The sequence below is a fragment of the Ailuropoda melanoleuca genome, chromosome 11 (assembly GCF_002007445.2).
Source record: "Ailuropoda melanoleuca isolate Jingjing chromosome 11, ASM200744v2, whole genome shotgun sequence".
In the NCBI taxonomy this organism is placed as follows: domain Eukaryota; kingdom Metazoa; phylum Chordata; class Mammalia; order Carnivora; family Ursidae; genus Ailuropoda; species Ailuropoda melanoleuca.
In genome coordinates this window covers 105,171,403-105,178,567 of record NC_048228.1, presented here as the reverse complement: position 1 = coordinate 105,178,567, position 7,165 = coordinate 105,171,403, and the positions used below count along the sequence as shown (strand labels likewise).

Sequence of the window (7,165 nt, the reverse complement as noted above, 5' to 3'; positions counted from 1 at the left end):
AGAGAAAGAACAACGGTTTCAACAAAGGGTGCTGGAACAACTGGACAGCTCTATGCAAATAAATAAAGCTTGATTCACGCCTCACACCATATTAAGAATTAAATTAAAAATGCATGTAGCTTTAAATGTAAAATCCCAAAGTATTACACTTGTACAGGAAAACAAAGGAAAATAATCCTTGTGAACTCATGTGAGGAAAAGATGTTTATACATCTTGATCAAATACATGATCAAGAAATAAAATCCTTTAAAAAATTGGACTTCATCAAAATTTAAAACTTCTGCTTCTAAAAAGATTCTATCACGGCAATAGAAAGACAAGTCACCAAGTGGCCAAAATTTTTGCAAACCACCTATCAGATGAAGGACTTATACCCAGGATATATAAAGACTTTTCAAACCTTGATTAATACAAATCATTAATGGCCAAGCAATTTGAATAGACACTTCATAAAGAAGGTAAATGGATGGTAAAGAAGCAAATGAAAATATGTAGCACACCATTAGTCATTAGAAACTTGTGAAATAAAACTCCCTACCTATTAGAAGGGCTGATAACCAGAGCAATAACCACAGGACAATACCCAGTTCTGGTGAGGATGCGGCCGGAGCCCTCAAACATTGCTCGTGGGGATGTAAAATGGTCCAGTCATCCTGGACAACAGTTTGTCAGTTTCTGAGAAAGTTCAATATACGCTTCCATATGACCCGGCAATCCCACTTTTAGGTAATTATTCTAGAGAAGTGAAAATTTAAGTTCATATAAAAACCTGAAAGCAAATGCTTATAGTGGCCTCATTCATAATCACATACAACTGGCAATGACTTAAGCGTCCTTCAGCCGGTGAAGGGATGAACTCATTGCGTCTATTCATCCAATGGAGTTCTACTTACCAATCACTCAAAAGGAAAGTTACTGACCACACAACATGAGTAAATCTCAAATGCTTCATTCAGAGTGAAAAAAACCCCAAAAACCCAGATTCAAAAGGCTATAGACCATATGACTCCATTTCTATGCCTCTCTGGAATAGTCTGAACCAATCACCAGTGGCTAGGGTCTGGGATGAGAGAATTTTGGGGTTGATGGAACTGTTCTATACTTTCATTGTGCTGGTGCTTACATGACTGTCTGTGTTTGTCCAAATTCATAGAACTGTGCACTAAAAGACTGCATTTTACTGCAGGAAAATTGTCACTCAAAAATAAACATCTTTTTTTTTTAAAGATTTTATTTATTTATTTGACAGAGACAGCCAGCCAGCGAGAGAGGGAACACAAACAGAGGGAGTGGGAGAGGAAGAAGCAGGCTCACAGCAGAGGAGCCTGATGTGGGGCTCGATCCCAGAACGCTGGGATCATGCCCTGACCTGAAGGTGGACGCTTAACAACTAAGCCACCCAGGCGCCCCAAAAATAAACATCTCAAATTATATATTTATCAGTTTCATGATTTTCAAGGTGATTGTCTACCTTTTAAAAAGCAAACGTCACTAGCCTTGATCATTTCAACAAGGAGCATACTAGCATCATTATGTGAGGATGGATGGATGGAGGGATGGATGGATGGATGAACGCAATGAATGAATGAGTGAACGGCAGGTTCTCAGGAGAGATATTGGGGACCGCAGCCTCACTGGCTTGGGTCTGAACGCTGACTCTGTTACTTCCTCTGGCTCAGGTCTTGATCATTTCAAAAAAGAACATACTAGCATCATTATGATGGCTCGACAACCACCCTTGTCTGCTCACTGCAGCTCCTGGAGAAGAGAACTAACGTTCGGTGAACGCAGGCAAGGCACCAGCCCGTGATCCCCCAGTGCACCCAGCATCCTCCAGCCAACCCGGCTCCTATAATGAACCAGCTGTTTAGGGTCTGTTTTCCCTGCCGGACTGTGAGTGCCAGAAGGCAAGGGAGTTCCTAATCCAGACCCTGGATTCCCAATGCTAAGCAGGTACCAAATAATCAACCATCTAAGTCACAACCATGGCAGCAACAACAACAATACTATCAGCGCCCAGATCCGTGCATCTACCATTTGTCAGACATTATGTTACGTACCTTCCACAGCCATGCCATGAAACCCTCACAGACAACCGACCAAGGCTGATTGCATCATCATTAATCCCGTTTCTCAGATGAAAAAACTGTTAAGTCACGTGGTTTGGCAGCCAACACTTCCTGAGCGTTCACCACGTGAGCACTTTATGTGCACGATGTCACGTAACGAGATGGCCCAAGTTCAGGCAGCCACTAAGTGAAAGATACCCAGACTGCCCCATGCTGAAGGCGACACTTCACCTGGACCCACTCCTGGCTTTCGCCTGCTTCCTCAGGCCCTTACCACGGCATTCAAGCCCCTCTTTGCTCCCTCCCCACCCCATCTTATTCTAATGGAACTGCGACTGTCCCCCAACACGCCATGCTGTGGCCTCCCCTGCACCTCCACCCGGGCCGAGGCCTCTGCCTGGAATGGCGTCTCCTTGTCCTTACCCAACAGGCAGACTCTGAGCACACCCTCAGAGGCTAACTCAGACTGTCGCCTTCTCCAGGAATCCGTTGTGACCGTGTCTTGTTTATACCTGTGCATCTGTCTGCCCTACTAGACAGCGAGCCCTCGAGACCCCGGAGAGCATCACTTCCCTCTGAGCCCCAGTGCCTGACTCTGAGCCCTTCATCTCCTAAACGTTCCACAAATATTTGCTGAATGAATGCTCAGCTCTTTATTTCACCGGCACTGAATAAACCCTGAAGCCTGGGGCAGCTGCTGGAACATTTCTGACTTCTCATCTCGCACATTTCAGAGAGATTCCTTTTTTCTCTAATTGTGAATTCCATCTGCTCTTTTAATTAATGAAAATTCAGTTCTATGCAAATGTTTCTTCCAGGATCATCCTTCTTGAGCAACCTCTGGGCGCTTACTCATCAGCCTGTTCTCTGAATCCATGTTTGGAACATTCTGGGAGCTTGTTATCGGGCCTTTGAACTGAACAGTACAAGTGAACAAAATCAACAAACCTGCCACTTGACCTCAGGAGTTTACAGCCCTGGGAGCTGTAGGATTTGAATTTATTGAGCGAGCTCTCCCTCATCCTGTCTTCCCCAATAAACTCCCACTGCCTGGTACTGACAACCCCTCTGGTGTCTGAAAATACATCCATTTGGCGCCCGCTAAAACCCATAAAAACCTCTCCTGTGCACCTGTTTATTAATTCAGGACCGAAGCTCCTCTAAATGGAAGGACACCCAGAGCCCCAAATCCTACCTATACTTGGGACAATACACTTTTTTCTTGTCTGAGAAATATGGCTTTAGGACACAGGGACGCAGTGTCAAAAGGAGCTTGGTGTCGTGGCAAAAGCATGGGCTTTGGATCCATGTCGACATGGCTTCCAATTCTGGCTCCCTCACTTGCCAGCTGGGTAACTGTGGGCAGGTGAATTAACCCCCCTGGACCTTAGCTTCCTCGTACTAAAAAGGAGAGATGCAGAAACTGCAAGTGGGTCTTCCGAGGCTTCAAGGCAATGACAAACAGGCAGCAGGGTCACAGTACATGCTGGTTTTCCTCTCCCTCTTGGCGGTGGGGCCCCTGTGGAGAGTGGCCAGCTGGGTCACCACTGGTCTGCTTTTCCAGAGGCTGAGAGTCAGGACATCAGTGGGAAGCCAGGGAATGAGACTGGGGCAGGCCCGGTGGGGTCTCTGAGCGGGGGCTGGGAAAGTCCGCTCTGCATGGTGGGGCGCAGAGGCAGAAGAGAAAGGGTCGGTACAAAACCGCCCTGCAGTTCTCCAGTGATCGGGGCTCTACGCTCCCGGAGATTGCTCTGCTTTTTGGGAACAGCCTAAAGAAAGTCAGAACTAACTTTATAGGGGTATGGCGGCGGCTCCAAATGGGAGCTGCTTCTCTCCATGTCATCGTCCTCTCCTCACCGCCCCCTGGAGACGATGGCTCCCTCCGCTGTACTCGTTCCTCCTGGCGCGGTGTCCCTTCGGCCTCAGGCTCGGTGCTCTTCTCTCCCTCACCCTCCCTGGGCTATCCTGTCCCCGCCTTGGCTTTGCTGCATCTCAGTGTTAGTAACTTCCCAGTCCACAGATGCTGTCCGCAACACTCCAGAAGCCTGGACAGCATCTCCCAGAGACACCTCAAATTCAAACTTGTGACTCCCGGAACCCCGCACACCTGCCACCCCCGCTGTGCGACTCACACACCTCCACCGGAAGCCTGAGCAGCAGCCTAACACCCCTTTCCTCCCACTCCCCTACACACTTGTCCAGTCAGTGTCTCCTTGGGCCTCAGCTTTGGAACCTTCTGGAAAGGGATTTCAGAAAGACCTCCAAGAGTGAAAGCCTTATTGGTGTAAATGTTCAGCATCCCAAAGGGACTATCTGAGGAGAACAGATTCACTTGTATGCAAACCTTCTGGTGTCTGTGCTAACCTGGGTCTGACTCTCGTCACCGATGTCTGCCTGGGTGGGTCCCGCCTCAGCCCGTTTCCTCCGCTCTTAAGTGGGAATAAATAGTTGTGCCTGCTTCGTGCCTGTGAGCATTAGATAAAGCTGTGGATGGAAAGAACTTAGCTCAAGGGCTGGGCACATAGCAAATACTAAGAAGTACTATTTTTACCATGACTTGTGGCCAAACTTNGTCTCCTCGGACGCACTGGCCTCAGCTTTGGAACCTTCTGGAAAGGGATTTCAGAAAGACCTTCAAGAGTGAAAGCCTTATTGGTTTAAATGTTCAGCATCCCAAAGGGACTATCTGAAGAGAACAGATTCACTTGTATGCAAACCTTCTGGTGTCTGTGCTAACCTGGGTCTGACTCTCGTCACCGATGTCTGCCTGGGTGGGTCCCGCCTCAGCCCGTTTCCTCCGCTCTTAAGTGGGAATAAATAGTTGTGCCTGCTTCGTGCCTGTGAGCATTAGATAAAGCTGTGGATGGAAAGAACTTAGCTCAAGGGCTGGGCACATAGCAAATACTAAGAAGTACTATTTTTACCATGACTTGTGGCCAAACTTCATTTATTTACTTTGTTTAGTAAGCAAGAGATGAATGACACACGTGGTGAATCCTGGGAGGTGACGACATGATTTTTGAATCTCTACAGACCAACACACATAAACTGACAGAGAGATGAATAGCTAAGCCAAAATCCATGAGGAAGACTTACTACAAAAAATAAATTGTCCCCCCACAAGCCCCAAAATGTAAGTGCATGGGAACAAACCAGCAACAGTGACAACACTCCCTGGGAGGGACTTCTGTACAGAAGGAAACAGAGAGAAGAAACAAGGCAGCATATGATGGACCAGAGAAGAGAGATGCAAGACAGCCAGTGAGCATTTGCTGGGGGGCCCAGCTGGCCAGTTGGGGAGCAGTNCATGGGAGCGACTTCTGTACAGAAGGAAACAGAGAGAAGAAACAAGGCAGCATATGATGCACCAGAGAAGAGAGATGCAAGACAGCCAGTGAGCATTTGCTGGGGGGCCCAGCTGGCCAGTTGGGGAGCAGTGGCTAAAACCTGGAAGAACTTGTCTAGTCCAGTGTCAGGTGGGTGAAGGGGCCCGTGGTCAGCTCTGCAGGAGCAGGTCAGTCTGGAACCCCAAATCTCTGTCATCCTCCAGCTGGCGCTCCGTTCTAGAAGGAGCCCCAAGGAGAAACTGTTGGAAGTAAAACCAAAACTGAGCGGGATGGGGACCCTACGGACAAAAGAAAGAGAAGCTCCAGATACAAGCAGGCAAGTAGAACGAACCAGGAAATTCCAGATAGCAAGCTGCCTTGGATTTTGACACTTCATGAAAATAACAGAGCACGTTCAATGAGAAAAGCTACCCCGAAGGATATCATCTTCCCAAAGTTCAGGAAAACTAATTTCACATTAAAAAAAGAAAAAGAAACATTAGAGTATCAAAGTCAAATTCCATGCAAAGTTATCATAAGAGGAAGGAAAATAAAGAGCAGAATAACACACTTTACAAGGATGATTAATCAGAAAGCTGTGTCCCCATCCCCCACCAAAAAACAACAGGGAAAAACTGTAACCTACCATTTCAAAAGCATTAAAAGATGGGGTGGTGGGTTGTTTTATTAACGGTTTCCAGATGAATCAGGCCTTCTAGTATCCATTCCCCTCTCTCCCCCCACCCACGTGGTCTCTGGTCTCGGTCATGTGACTTGCTTTGGCCAACTGGACATCAGGACATGTGAAGCAAGCAGAAGCCTGAGAAGCATGTGGGAACTGGGTTCTCCTTCTTGAAACTACTGCCACCATGTGAGCAAGCTCACTGTGGTCCCTTTGCTGATGAAAGACCATGTAGAGACCCATTCCACTCAGCTGTCCTCACTGAGCCCAGCCCCCGGCGGACCCACCAGGGGGATGAGTGAGCTCAGCCTCAACCAGCCGGGGAACCCCTCAGTCAAATGGCAGATTGTGAGAAACAGCACATTGTCGCTGTTCTAAGCCACTAAGTGTTTTTTTAACAACGTTCATTTACACAACTGATGAATCACTGAACACTACGCCAAAAACTAATGATATGCTATATGTTGGCTAACTGAATTTAAATGAAAAAAAATGTTCACTTACTGTATCTCCGAACTTATTTTTTAACTTCCTTCCTTTCTTTATTTTTTATTGAAGTATAGTTGACATACAATGTTACATTAATTTCAGGTGTGCAACATAGTGATTCGACAACATGTATCTTACGCTCTGCTCACAACACTAGCTGCCATCTGTCACCACACAACACATCACAGTACCACTGCCCATCTTCCCTGTGTGGTGCCTTTCACCCCGTGACTCGTTTATTCCCTAACTAGAAGTGTGCACCTCCCACTCCCCTTCACCCACTTTTCCCATCCCCCGACCCCCTCCCTCTGGTGACGGTTTGTTCTCTGGGTCTGTTTCTGCCTGTTGTTTGTTCATGTGTTTTGGTTTTTAGATTCCACATATGAGCGAAATCATATGGGATTTGTCTTTTCCTGTGCAGAATATCCTCTAGGTTCATCCATGTCGTTGCAAATGTCGAGATCTCATTCTTTTTTAGGACCGATACTCCATTGTGTATACACGCATCTTCTTTAGCCATTCCTCTACCGATGGACACTTGGGCTGCTTCTGTATTTTGGCTGCTGTAAATAATGCTGCAATACAGGTAGGGGTGCAT

General features: G+C 47.0%; 1 protein-coding gene across 1 annotated transcript in view; it reads right to left on the bottom strand.

Moving 5' to 3' along the window:
* Nucleotides 1-7,165, bottom strand: part of STK32B (serine/threonine kinase 32B) — a 284,209-nt gene that overhangs the window by 46,967 nt on the left and 230,077 nt on the right. The gene's annotated exons all lie outside the window — the stretch shown is intronic.